Source organism: Zea mays, chromosome 2 (assembly GCF_902167145.1).
Source record: "Zea mays cultivar B73 chromosome 2, Zm-B73-REFERENCE-NAM-5.0, whole genome shotgun sequence".
NCBI lineage: Eukaryota > Viridiplantae > Streptophyta > Magnoliopsida > Poales > Poaceae > Zea > Zea mays.
The window spans coordinates 161,917,531-161,932,672 of record NC_050097.1 but is presented as its reverse complement, the minus strand read 5'-3'; positions in this window follow the sequence as shown (position 1 = coordinate 161,932,672).

The window sequence follows — 15,142 nt, the reverse complement described above, 5'->3', positions numbered from 1 at the left end:
ATCTCGCCCACGCTGCTCTCCATGGAATAGCGGTCCCAGCATATCTCTTCTCCCCTGCGGTCCACTCCCCCAACGAGCTGCTCTCCATGGAACACCGAGGGAACTGTTTCTCCAACATCGTCTGCAAGAAGGCTGACATCGACATAAATAAGAGGCAAGCACCATGCTTTGGCTCCGAGGATATTACCAGATCTCTCTAGCAACGATGTGGCTGACATGTTGTCATGTGTCGATGAGTATGCAGGGTCGGCGAGCTGGCGACTGAAGAGCTAGAGCGCCTGATGATGGTCGTGGCCAACCCTAGACAGTTCAAGGTGCCAGACTGGTTTCTCAATAGGAAGAACTACAAGGACGACAGGTTCTTGTAGGTCATCCCCATCGCCCTCAATATGAAGCTCAGGGACGACTTCAAGAGGCTCAAGAAGATCAGGTATTACTTTTTTCTCCTCTGTTCCTGCATTGCTAGATGCAATGGATAACCACAATACATTATTCGTTGAGAAACAATGCCTTCAGGTGATATTCATGTACTTGACATTAGCAGGTGGTTGTGGCTGTCCATCAAAGATCTAGAGGTTTATTAGCAGGTTAAGTGGACCCATTAAGGACTTTATATAATAAATATATGGAAAATTGGTCATCATCTGTGGGCTATGACTGTCCATCGGCCACAATCTACAATGTGCGTGCCACGGTGGTCACTTTGCTCGCTCCAATAGGTTGTCGCCGATCACGATGTTGTTCTTCAATCGGATATTTTGGTAAGGCAGGTCATTTACCCATCATCTGATCAGTAGTCTACACAATATTTCATTAGTGCTCTTGTTTGTTTAAGTGATTACCCTTTTTCATCCAAATGATTTGAATATGCATATATACATTGAGAACCAAAGAAGGAGAGACATGCCAACTTTAGTACCGCGTGCATTTGGTGCCAACTTCGTTATTAGTATTCTTTGGCAAACATTGCCCATGTTTGTTTCAGCTTTTTGCAGCTTCTAGCCACCAAAAGCTGCTACGGACTGCCAAAAGCTTAGCTTTTCAGCCAGCTTCTATAAAATTTGTTTGGGTAAAACCATTCAAAATCAACATAAACACATAATCGGTTGAGTCATTGCAATAGTTGGAATCCATCACTTTCTAGATCCTAAGCCCTATGGACACCTTTATCTTCCTCCGCATGTAATCCTAATGATAGTAAGTGTAACACCCCTGGTGTTACTATCACTAAAACTCGAGCATAACATCATGAGCATTAGCATATCATGTGATTGTTACACTTAGAATGCATTCACTAGGCAAAAATTTCAAACAAGTTGTATTGATAAGACTGGTCATGGGTAAAACCCTAGAGTAGGGTACTTAACCCCAAACTGGGCTTAGAAGTGGCAATAAAGCCCAAGTGAGAGAAAACTTCAAAACTCATGAGAAATAATCATAAGATATCCCCATTAATAGACTTGAGTGGCATTGAAACCCTAGAAGTGCCAGAAACCCTAAAAAGGCCACTGAAAACCCCAAATAGAAACCCTAGGGGGTTATATGTAAATTTTGCACACTGTTGGGGGCATGCTTCATAGCCGAAGATCCTAAAGAAAGAGAACACCTTCGGCAGATCCTCTCAGAAGCAGCGCCGAAGCTATCACCTATAAAGCTTCGGCAGAGTGACAGATCTCAAGACGAAGGGGTGAACCGACTTAAAGATGAAATGACTTAAAAACCCATGATGTTTTGTGTCATTATTGTAGTCGATTGTAAAGGGCATAAATGTAATTTTGCATAGGATGAGCCCTGTGCCTATAAATAGGTGAACAGTACCCCTATACTGTTCACGTAATCTTGTAATCGCTGACACATTACGCTGGAATTATTGTTTTCTGCCAAGGCGAAGGTATAAATATACCTAAATATTATGTATAATATTTAGGCTTGTATAATAAAATATATGTGAATGATATTATCTGTCTTTGGTATATTTTTCTCTAATATTTTATATTTTGTATTTCATTGTTTTATAAGTCTGATTACGAAGGTGTGACCTTCGTAATATTTTGCTTATGGCCTTCGTCCGAAGTTCATTAAATCCTTGGGGAGATAATGCTTTAGCGGACGAAGGACATTAATATTTAACATTTTGTGTTGCCTTGTTCTTAATTCATAGCATTTGAGAATAGGTCCCCAACATTGGCGCCCACCTCCGGTGAACTCACTTCCACTTTTTGAGCTGATGGCTTCGTTCAACAACCAAGCTGGAGATGCTTCGGCTTTAAAGCTGGTACTCCCGATAACAGGCGGTTCATGCTCAGAGCCGGCCAACAAGAAGCAGAAGAAGGAGGCATAGAGAAGGGTACAACATGTCGGGGTGCAGGGACCCTTCATCAAGTCAAGATGGTCCCACATCCCAATTACCTTCTCCCAAGAGGACCTTCAGCTCAAGGATTACCCTCACAATGATGCTATGGTTATTTCTTGTGTTATCAAAGGATTTCTGGTTCACAATGTTCTGGTTGACACAGGCAGTGCAGCGAATATTATATTTGCTAAGGCCTTCAGACAGATGCAAGAACCAGAGGATAAGATTCATGATGCTACACACCCTCTTTGTGGCTTCGGAGGAAGACAGATTGTAGCGCTCAGCAAGATCACGATGCCAGTGACCTTCGGATTTGTCAACAATACAAGAACTGAGCAAGTTGTGTTTGATATTGTCGACATGGAGTACCCCTACAATGCAATCATTGGTCGTGGGACACTCAATGCTTTTGAAGCAATTCTTCATCCAGCATATCTTTGCATGAAGATACCTTCGGATCAAGGGCCTATTGCTATTCATGGAAGCTAGGAAGCTGCCAGAAAGGCTGAAGGAAACTGGACAGATTCAAAAGCAATCCATAATATAGATGGAGCCGAAGCTTGTGAGCAATACAAGTACAGAAGGGAGAAGGCTGCTTCGGCCGATCAGCCAAAGCCCATGCTCTTATGTGAAGATATAGCAGAGTAGAAGGTGTTGCTGGGATCTCAATTGTCTGAGGAACAGGAGAAAAACCTAACAAGGTTTCTGTTCAACAACAAAGATGTATTCGCATGGTCCGCCAACGATCTCTGTGGTGTCAACAGGGATGTCATTGAACACTCGCTCAATGTCGATCCATCCTTCATACCCAGAAAGCAGAGGCTTCGGAAAATGTCTGATGACAAAGCCGAAGGTGCTCGGAATGAAGTGAAAAGACTTCTTAGTGCTGGAGTCATCAGAGAAGTAAAATACCCAGAATGGCTAGCTAACACTGTTATGGTGAAGAAGGCCAATGGTAAATGGAGAATGTGCATCGATTTTACTGATCTTAATAAGGCATGTCCGAAGGATGAGTTTCCATTACCAAGGATAGATTCTCTAGTAGATGCAGCAGCTTCGTCAGAGCTCATGAGTCTACTAGATTGTTATTCAGGCTACCATCAAATCTAGATGAAGAAGGAAGATGAGCCAAAAACCAGCTTCATAACCCCCAGTGGTACATATTGTTATCTTTGGATGCCTGAGGGGCTCAAGAATGCTGGAGGAAGCTTCAGCAGAATGACAACCAAAGTTCTTCATTCTCAGATAGGCAGAAATGTCCTAACTTATGTAGATGATATCATAGTAAAAAGCACGAAGCAAGAAAATCACATTGCTGATCTGCAGGAGACATTCGCTAACTTTAGGCAAGCTGGCCTGAAGTTGAATCCAGAAAAGTGTGTCTTCAGAGTAAAGAAGGGGAAATTCCTTGGTTGTTTAGTTTCAACAAAAGGGATTGAAGCTAATCCAAATAAAATCGAAGCTATTCTTCGGATGGAGCCGCCAAGCACAAAGAAGGGAGCTCAACGGCTGACAGGAAGACTGGCATCTCTGAATCGATTCATATCCAGATCAGCAGAGAGAAAATTACCATTCTTTGAAGTGCTGAAATCGGCCGAAGTCTTTCAATGGGGATCAGCTCAGCAGAAAGCCTTCGAAGAGCTGAAGCAGTACCTGATAGACCTAACAACGTTAACTCTCTATTATTATATGTGGCAGCTTCACATTCTACAGTAAGCGCAGCGCTTGTGCAGGAAAAGCTTGAAGGACAAATCAAAAAGCAAGCCCTAGTATACTTCGTCTCCAAAGTCCTCAGCTTATCAAAGAAAAACTATACAGAATTGGAGAAAGTGCTATATGCTGTCTTAATGGCCTCCAGGAAGCTTCGGCATTACTTTCAAGCATTCCATATAATTGTTCCCTCATCACAGCCTTTGAAGGATATTATGAGGAACAGATAAGCTACTGGAAGGATTGGAAAGTGGGCTGCGGAACTCAATGAATTCACTATTGATTATGTGCATAGATCTTCGATACAGTCCCAGGCGTTAGCAGACTTCATCGCCGATTGGACGCCAGGGGCTCAGGAAGAAGAAGCAAGTAAAGATGCCAAAGCTTGGACAGTGTTCTACGACGGTTCCTGGGGAACCTTCGGGGCAGGTGCGGCTGCTGTTTTAGTTGCACCTTCCAAAGTCAGAACATGTTATGCAGTGAAACTTGATTTCAGCTGCACAAATAATATTGCTGAATATGAAGCCTTGCTTTTGGGGCTTCGGAAGTTAAAGGCAATGGGGATAAGAAGGGCGGTTCTTAAAACCGATTCCCAAGTTATTTCTGGTCATATTGACAAGAGTTGTAAAGCAAGAGACCCGAAGCTTGAGAAATACTTGGTTACAGTTCGAAGGCTTGAAGCTTCTTTCGAAGGGTTTTCTGTCAAGAATATTCCACGAGGAGAAAATGAGCACGCTGATCTGCTAGCCAAGTCAGCGGCACAGGGGCTGCCTTTACCTTCGGAAGTATTCTTTGAGACAATAAGAGCACCTTCGGTGGAACTTCTTGAAAGAGCAGTGCTCAATATCTCCTGTTCATAGTGAAGATTGGAGAACTGAGATTATATCCTTTCTCCAGGGCAATTGCCTTTCAGATGACGAAGCTTATAATAAGAGAATAGAGGCAAGAGCCCGACCATATGTAATAATAGAAGGGGAGTTATACAAACATGGAGTCTGCTCTCCGTTGCTCAAATGTTTATCCAGAGCTGAAGGTATAGAATTGATGAAGGAAATACACGCAGGTCTGTGTGGATCTCACATCGGATCTAGGCCCTTGCTGGGAAAAGTCTTTCATCAAGGATTTTATTGGCCGAAGGCAACTTCGGATGCAGCAGAATTAGTCCAAAAGTGCAAAGGTTGTCAAAAATGTGCAAGAGATAAAAAACAGCCTTCATCTCTGACTCAGCTAATACAGCCCACTTTGTCGTTGCAAAGGTGGGGCCTTGATTTGTTAGGCCCACTTCCACCAACACAAGGAAATTTAAAATATGTTGTGGTGGCAGTAGGATATTTTTCCAAATGGATTGAGGCGAAGCCTTTAGCCACAATAACTTCGGTCACTGTTCAGAAATTTTTCTGGCAAAATATTGTTTGTCGCTTCGGAGTACCGAAGGCCATTACTATGGACAACGAAACACAGTTTGATGCCGAAGCTTTCAAAGAGTTCTGTGAACAAATTGGCATGAAGATCCATTTTGCATCGGTTAGACATCCGGAGTCAAATGGACTTGTCAAAAGAGCTAATGGCATTATAATGGTGGGAATAATGAAGTTAATCTTCAATCAGCCTAGGGGAAAGTGGCCAGATGAATTGATCAAAGTGGTGTGGAGCCACAACACAACAATGTCAAGGTCAACAGGCTTTACACCATTCAAATTATTGTTTGGTGACGAAGCAATAACCCCGGAAGAAGCTAAAGCAGGATCAATAAGAACAGTGGCTGCGGTAGAGGACGAAGCTAATTATTCTGTGGCAAAAGATTCTATATAAGGGATCAGGCTTCAGGCTGTGGAGAACATCAATAAATATCAAGCTGAAACAATAAAATGGCGTGACAGAAAAGTTCGGTTAAAAAATATCAGGCCAGGGCACTTGGTACTTCGGAGAGTTGCCAACCCAGATACAGTAGGCAAGCTACAGTTGAAGTGGGAAGGACCTTTTCTGGTAGTATCTTCGTCAAGACTCGGTTCTTACAGATTGAAGGATATGGACGGCAACGACATTCCTAGATCTTGGAATGCGGATGAGCTTCAGCGATATTATGTGTAGCTTGATGTAATCTTTTTATTTTTTCCTATGGCACCCTTTTCCTTTCCAAAGGGGGAGAAAGGTTTTTAATGGGGCCATAGCATGTAATTTCTCTTTTTCTTATTTTAGCTCTACAAGAGCAATGTCCCCCAAAGATGTAAATGTAAAAGCTGAGCATGCACCATCTAGTGCAAAGAGAAAAGAAAAAGCAGGGAGAGGCTCGAAAGACGTCCCTAAGGGGATGCAGAGCACGACGAAGCTACAAAAAGCTGTTCCTAAGGGAGCGCAGCGTAAGTTTTCTGCTCAAAAGTCGTTCCTAAGGGAATGCAGAGCTTACAACGAAAAGTTAACGCTGATTCCGCCGAAATATAAGGCGAAGCACGAAAAGTCAATGCGATACCGCCGAAATAGAAGCCGAAGAAGTTCAAAAGACGTTCCTAAGGGAATGCAGAACTTACAGCAAAAAGTCAGCGCTGATACACCAAAAAATAAACGGTGAAGCAAAAAAATAAACGGCAAAGAGACTTCGATTATTCCTAAGGGAATGAAGGCTATGGTTGTGGCTTCGTATATGCGTGTTTGGATATTCATTTGCACAAGCTCATTACATCATACATTTGCATTCATAAACATTCATTTAGACATACATAGGATCATCATCATCATAACACAGGCAGTTGCTTCGGCTCTAAAGATAAGGCTTCGGCAAAAAGAAAAAGAAGCAGTCTTTATGCTTCGTTGTGTACGAAAAGAAGGGAAGGTGTTTTTCGCCTTCGGGTCAAAAATGCTAATTTCGTTCACACCAAAGCACTTTATACATTGATTGAAAGGTAAGAATATATTACAAGGTATGGACAAAGTTTACAAAGTAAAAATTAATTACATTGTTCTTTACAAAGGTTATTACAAGGGTTTTTAGAGTTTTTTCTATAGTTATCTATTCAAGCTTCATTAATATCCATTAAGCTTCGGCTTCGGCTTCGACTTCGTCATCCATTAAACTTCAGCTTCGTCTTCTTACTCTTTAGCTTCGGCCTCGGCTTCGTCATCCTGTACGTATTCAAGTATTGTAAGCAAAATTCAAGTTCGAAGGAAGAGGCAAGCACAAGGTATGCTTTTGTTACCGGCTTAAGATGACTCCGAGCTTCATCACCAGCTTTGCTTCGTCCACCCTTTGTCCATACCAGTTTTATAAATCTATTTGCTATGCTTCGGGCAAGGTTGGGAATATTATCCAGGTCTGCTGGTGATAAGTTGAAATTGGGTCTATTGATAACCTTTCCATGTTCGCAGCCAGATTTCAGGAAGGCGACAGCTGTGCCCCGAGAAGCCACCAGGGCAAAAAAGTCACCATGTCTAGCTATAACTTCTTCAAGGTCATCAATTTCACCTTCGATATGTTCAAAGGCCCCTTGCAGGTCTTCAGACGAAGGATTAAATTTTTTGCTGCTGGCCCCAACCGAATAGAAGACTTGCTTCAGCCGTTGAACACATCGATTACTGAACTCCAGACATTTGTTTTGAAGGCTTGTCAATGATTTTTTCAAATCTGAACTTTTCTGGACCTCGGCCTCAAATTTTGCATTAAGCTTCTGCTTTTCTTGTTCGAAGCTTTCTGACTAGGAGAGAAGCTTCGTATTTAAATTTGCTATTTTAGCTTCAGCTTCTGCCAATAAGCCTTCGGTTGTCTGAAGCTCGAAGTCTTTCTTTTCAAGAGCACCTGATTGGTCTTTTATCTTGCTTTCTAAGTTTTCAATGTAACTTCGTGTTTTTTTATCTTCCAAATCTTGCTGCATTTTCAAAGCTTTACTCAGTAGCATACTCTGCATACAAACAACCTTCATTAGAAAACATCTTCGTTATTGAAATAATAAAAGTTAAAGAAAAGTTTACCTTGAAATTGGAATAGAATAAACTACCGACGATGTGTTGTCGTCGGTAGCGGCTAATATATGTTTCGAGCTTCGGGAAACCAATACTCTTTGATAGAGTACCGATAACCTTCGCTCCGGTCTGATCCCGGATGCAGCCCAATTTTTCGTCATCGATGCCACCGAAGAGAAGTGCTCCCGGCTGATATCCGCAAGATATAACATATTCTTTTAGCTCTTCTTTTTCAGCCTTTGTCAGCTCTTGACCAACTAAGTTTCGAAAGTTAAAAATTTCATCTTCCGAAGTGTCTTCGGCTATTTCTTTCTCCTTCTCGGGTTCTGGGGTCATAGTCTCTTCGGTGGCTGCAGTAGCTTCTTCTGCGGCCATGTTTAGCAGTATCTTATCAATATCGGCAATCGTGCTCTCTAAATGAATATCTTCGGCTGTGGCAGCTTCGGTAGCTGTGGCTTCTGAATGTGCAGCTTCGGTGGCTGTCGTGCTCTCAACAGCTGGCGCCTTCAGAGCTGAAGCTCCTGGTGGTGTCCCTTCGATGACTTCTGTCACTGTAATGATTCTTTGCTTTTTTGGCCTAGCTGCCTTCTTCGTTTTTGCGGGCTCCTTTTGCTTCTGAAAAAGCTTCGTCAGATGTGGCCCTAGTGGACTTAGCTTGACAGGCAAAGATTCAGTCATTACCTTTAGAATTTCCTCCACGTCGATGGTAGAGGGTGTTGCAGCAGTTTCTTCTTCTTCGTCAATTGCCTTCTGTTTCGGAGCTGTAGCTTTTCTCTTCTTCAAAGCATCTGTTTTCGGCTCAGGCTTCAGCCTTTTCTTTTTCAATTGTTTTTCATCGTCTTTATTCAGAACGCCAGCCACTCTCTTTCTTTTTTGCCCTTCGGCATCCTTGTCTAGCCGCTCGTAGTCGGGATACTCAAAGTCCAGAGCATCCATTACTTGGTTCAACCTTCGCTTCGGGCGGGTGCCGAAGGCTGCAGTCATTAGTTGATCTTCTTTTTTGGAGTGATTGCCGAGAATTTCATTGCACATCACTTCAATCGTGTCTAGCCACTCTTGGCAAGGCACTTTGAAATATTTCTTGAATTTATAATGATAGGGTAACCGAATAAGTTCCCCCTTTTTCTTTTCTCCTTTAAGCTTCGGCATGTCCCACTCTTTTACAGTTGGGAACACTCTGAAGGCCAAAAATTCTTGCACTAAATCCCTAGTGCCGATATGATCTGCAATAACTCGAAATTCAGCCAGAGCAATTTGGCTTAGACTCCCTGGTGTCATGTTACACTGCGATCTGGTCTCTCCGAAGATCAATTCTAGCGGACTCTGGACCAGCTCCTCCTTGTTTTCGTCAACTTTGACGTAAAACTACTCAGACTTCCAGCCAGCTGGCCACTTGCTTCGGTAGCTAATCACTGGAAATTTTGTGTTCTTGCGATAGGCAAAATTGTAACAGCCAAAATTTTCATGTAGCCCATCTCCTCTAGCTTTCGTCTGATAATGAAGCTCGTGCACTCAGCAGAAGCCTTCGCCAAATGGCTCCACCCCTTGGCTTCGGAGAGCCCAGATATAAACGCTAAGCCGGACAATAGCCTTGGGAGTTAGCTGATGAAGGTAGATCCCAAACTTCTTCAATACATCAGCAATCATCTTGTTCAAAGGAAATCTTAAGCCAGCCTTAAAGAAACTTTTGAAGACTACCACTTCATCCTTTCCTGGCTTCGAAGTAGTCTCTTCCCCACCAAAACGAACCAGCTCTTTCTTCGCTTCACTGAAATAGCCCAATTTCAACAGCTTAGGCAAATCATCTTCGGAGATGGTGGATTTCCCGAAATCCAGGTGGCTGGGTTTACTTGGCACTGCACTGTAATCATCTTCAGACTCAGACTCCTCAACATCAGCCTGTTCTGTTTCAACGGCAGGTGCATCCTCCGATGCTACCAGCCCTGAGCGCTTCATCACTTCGGAGATTGGGGCAGTTTCAGCACCTTCGGCTTCCTCTCCGTCGCGCGTAACCCTAGCTGTGGAACGCACTCTAGCCATCTGATGATTGAATTTCTTGTTTTTTAAAGTTGAAAATTTTTCTTTATTCTGCCGAAGCTCTTTCCTGTTACGAAGCTTGAGCAAAGTAAATAGCTTCGGTTGAGGATGCAACAAACAAGCTTCGGTTTTGGTTAATATTTTGGCAGCAAAACAGTGCAATAGCAGTGAATGTTGTGGTAACTTCACACCTACCCGTCTGTTTATATAGTGCCGCAAGTGAGAAGGTGAATCGTCAAGGTCTTCCGCATCGGACAAACAGCCACCCGCACTCACTGAACGGTGGGGCCACAGGGTCCGGGAAGGTGAATCGCCAGGGCACGCATAACTGTTGCAAGATGAGGCCACTTGGCGCACGGATTATTTTAATCGTTTCTCGCCAACGAGCTCAGGGAAGGTGTTTTTCGGATCTTCGGCATCCCGAAGCCAAGAAGACTTTTTCACGGATCAAGCTCGTTACGAAAAACGATCTAGCACCACGAAGGGGCTACTGTTGGGGGCATGCTTCGTAGCCGAAGATCCTAAAGAAAGAGAACACCTTCGGCAGATCCTCTCTGAAGCAGCGCCGAAGCTATCACCTATAAAGCTTCGGCATAGTGACAGATCTCAAGACGAAGGGGTGAACCGACTTAAAGATGAAATGACTTAAAAACTCATGATGTTTTGTGTCATTATTGTAGTCGATTGTAAAGGGCATAAATGTAATTTTACGTAGGATGCGTCCTGTGCCTATAAATAGGTGAACAGTACCCCTATACTGTTCACGCAATCTTGTAATCGCTGACGCATTACGCTGGAATTATTGTTTTCTGCCAAGGCGAAGGTATAAATATACCTAAATATTATGTATAATATTTAGGCTTGTATAATAAAATATATGTGAATGATATTATCTGTCTTTGGTATATTTTTCTCTAATATTTTATATTTTGTATTTCATTGTTTTAAAAGTTTGATTACGAAGGTGTGACCTTCGTAATATTTTGCTTATGGCCTTCGTCCGAAGTTCATTAAATCCTTGGGGAGATAATGCTTCAGCGGACGAAGGACATTAATATTTAACATTTTGTGTTGCCTTGTTCTTAATTCATAGCATTTGAGAACAAGTATCCAACACACACTTTTAGACCTAAGTGCAAAAACCAAGGAATTAGGTTACCCTAAAGCATATGGTTCACACTTATGAGGATTTCCATGTCAAAAGATGTGAAATGGGCTTATTTGCAAGAAGCCACTCAATTCCTCTCATATGGCTAAGTCTGAAATTCAGTGCACAAGGCTGACTTTGGAGCTCTGTAGTTCTAAAAATATTAGGAATTTGCCTAGGGTCAACACATCAAAAGTATAGAGCTATAATAGGAGAACAACTTTGCTTAAGTAACAAAGCTTTGATTACATACAAAGTTTGGAGAAAAAGAAGCTCAAAGTTGTGCTGTCAGTCAGACCTATGTCAGGATTTTCAATAGCAGTGAACTTAGATGAACTTAGAGCTCGATTTTGAGTAAGATCCTATAACTATTTGATGGTGGACATTATAACAAAGTTAAAGCTAGTTTGTTAGTCTACAACTTTGATGTAGAGAGTTCGTCCGGTCACTACATAAAATCTGGAGCAAATCGACCCCAAACACGCTTTGTCAGACCGACTGAAGGAGCTACGCGATGGTACAATGACCAGATCAGAGCGCCAGCTCAGTAAACCTGCCGCCGGCGACCCTCGCACGTGGATTCACGCCGTCGTGGTGATTCGTGCTCAGTGCGGTTGGATAACGCAGAGAGGTAAGAAATATCACCCCGTGGATGAACTCCGGCTGCTATTTTACTCTGGCCACCGTACCCGCTTGTGTCATGGCCCCTCTGGATAGGCTCGCCGGAGTTAGCCCCCCAACCTTGCGCCACGTGCCTCGGCACTTTAACCACACCGCCGTGACTCACGTTAGCCCATCCGGTGATCGCCGGTGAGCTTGCTACGGTAATTTCCACCAATCGCGTGCGCCAGTGCCCCTCCTCCTCTCTGGACGCCACCGCGCCATCTTCAATTCACGCGCCACCACCCCCAGAGCCTATAAATTGAGCGTGCCATCGGCTTCACTATGTATTCAAGCATCCAATCCACCCGCTCGTGCCTCCAATTGTTCACCAGAGACTACGAATTGCTCATCTCCCCTAAATCGGGTTTCCACCACCGTGAAAAGGTCCTCACCGTGGCTAGCTCGATTTAGGTCCAATCTTGTCTTCTGCTCTCTTGTTTCAGCACTCTTACATGCCACTGATGCTCCTCGACCCGTTCAATTAAGCTAGACTGCCCTAGATCGCCGGGAACACCCGTGCTCATCCGTTGTTTGCACTACCTCCGTGGACAGAGTGATTTAGAGCTCGAACTGTGAAATTGATCGAGGGGAAACGCTCGTTAGGTGTTGAATTAGGGTTCAGCCAAGTTAGGGCACCGACCATTGCTTATCTTGACCGGTACAAGTTCGCTGGAGCTTGGTTCTTCGCCGTGCGACGTCGTGGACCTCGGGTTGTGAAGAAATAAAAGCACGAGGGTTTATTTGCAAACGTCAGTGACTGAAATAAATAGTGCCGCAGACTCTTTCGAGTTGTTTAAAAGGTTGAGGTCTTATTTGCAAAGTTAGCATGCGGGCGCGCACGTGCGGGCGCGTTCTGCCTAGGCTGGGCCGGCTCGGGCCAAAATTCAGCCCATTACTGTTGGTTCTTTTTCTTTTTCTGCCAGGATTAGGGAGTTTCTAGGAAATTGTAGAAAAATGCTAAAAATACAAGACCAATTTTGCTAAGCTCCTAATTTTCTATAGTATTTTATAAAAATAGTATCATGATTTTTAGTCCAAATAGGGAAATTATGGAGTATTTAAAATAGCCAAAGTCTAAATTCCTGGAATTTTAGAAATTGTTTAATATCTCCAAAAATCACTAAACTTTTTAGATAAGCTTTAAATATCATCTAGAAGCCTTGGGTAAAGTTTGACATGATTTGGACATTGTTTGATGCCTAAGCCCCAAAACCCTAGTCTCCTAGTGATGCCTGCCCTATGAATTACACTTCTGACTCCAGAAACCCTAGTCTCCTGAAGTCCCGTGAAGGAAAACTGTATTCAAGACCTAGGATAATATATTTTTTATTATCTTTGCATTTTCATAAGCATTAAATGAGCATTCACGGTTATATATGTGGTATATAGAAAACGAAGAAGAAGTAGAAGTTGAAGAAGCAAGAGCTACACCATCACCACCTGAAGAACCACCGGCCAGGAACTGCTTTTATTTTGACATCTGTGGAGCAGAGCCTGACTCCCCTATAACACAAGGCAAGCCCCGGTGCATTAGCCACCTCCTTGCTATTTTAAAATCTTTCTCACTTGCTTGATGCATTAGGTGATAGGAGTTGTGTGCTAAACAAATTGTTGCATTTCCTTCCTTGATAATTTGATTACCTTTCCTTGATCCCCTGTTTTATAAAAAGGTTTTTCTTATGCTTAGTATTGCTCTAGAAAAACAAAATTTTTTGTTTTCAACAAGAGATGATCCTTCAAGTGGGATGGGATGTTTTCAAAATAAAACTTGATGGTGGATCCATCATGGCCGTGATGGGTTCAACATCGGAAAAGATGTACCTCTATCAGGTACCAAACTTGGGGTTGAAATGATAAAGCTGAGACCGGGCGGGTGACTTGCACGAGAAGAGAGTCTCGGTGTAGTATGTCTCCGTCTGTGTCAATTAAGGACCATCTCGATGTAGGCTTGCTGATCGAGGACCTTTTAATTGGTCACATGCCTCATCATGGGTAAGCTTTGCCTCGGGCAGACTAAGTACCAGAATAAGATAACACGCAATGGGAGTGGAGAGATGGTGAGAGTAGCGTGTATCCTCCGTGGCAAGAGGCTGGACAGTGGTGTATCTGTGCTCTCGGTTGGCGTGAACCTGATCTGGTCTTAAGAACCTCGGTGGTGAGTTGACATATGCAAGGGTTAAGTGCTACATATGTCGTGTGATTGGAGATCCCCAGCTGGGTATTAATCGATTCGGATCGCTGTTACTTCTCGGACATGAAGACTTAGTCACTGCCCTACACGTAGCATTCCAGTGAACAAGGAGGGTTGATAAGAAATTAGCTAGTATAGGCCAAGTGCTTGAACTAGGGTAGAAAGAACTCTAGAATTTAGGTAATGACTTAACTTGCTAATAAAACTGGATTTTTAAGGATCCACTCTTAGTAACCATTTTTGCAAACAGAGTCTTGATTCTTGATTAAGCCTCACCTTGCCTCCCTAAAGCCAGCATATCCTTGAGAGTCTTTTATTTTGATGGGTAAGACTTGCGAAAGTACACTTTGTACTCAGGGTTTTCGAACCCATGTTGTTGTAGGTGAGGAAGCAACAAATTTTTGTTGCTTTTGTTCCAAGGTGGTGCCAAAGGAAGAAAATCAGGACTGAAGCCTCGGGAGGAAGTGTCCTCCTTTAAAAACTTTTTACTGTTAATCGGGAGGGGTTTTTGCCTCCCAGGGTTGTAATAATATTACTCTAGCACTCTTATATTTTACTGATCTGTAAGAATATTACTCTTTCTATACTTTAATATAAAATAAGTTGCTGTAACTGCTTCCGCATACTCTTACCTCCGATGTGTTGTAATATCTGTGTGACGGGTGAAACGCTCTTGGGCAAAGAAAGGATTCAGATACCGAACTTGTCAAGTGGTTAGAAGCATCTACAGGGTTGTCCGAGGTCCATTGGACAAGGACAACTGTAGGTGGGCCTAATGACTTGGGAGGTTCCGTCACAGTCAGATTCTCCCCACAGCCAGATTCTCAGAAAAGCTGATCAGAAAAAAGCCGAACCAAACAGGCCCATTATGTGTCCAACACATCGGCTGGTTTCATTTCTTGTTCGTTTACCAAAGTCTGTCACCTTTTTGTTTTCTTATATGTTGTTAACTTACCATCCTTTTATGATTTTTTTGTTTATGATGAAATGTTAAATTAACAGGTCATGTAGCGTGTTGTTATAGCTCTAATTTGCATGTTATACTACCCCTACATAGTTGTTGGACTCGGAAGGTCCTGAACATGAG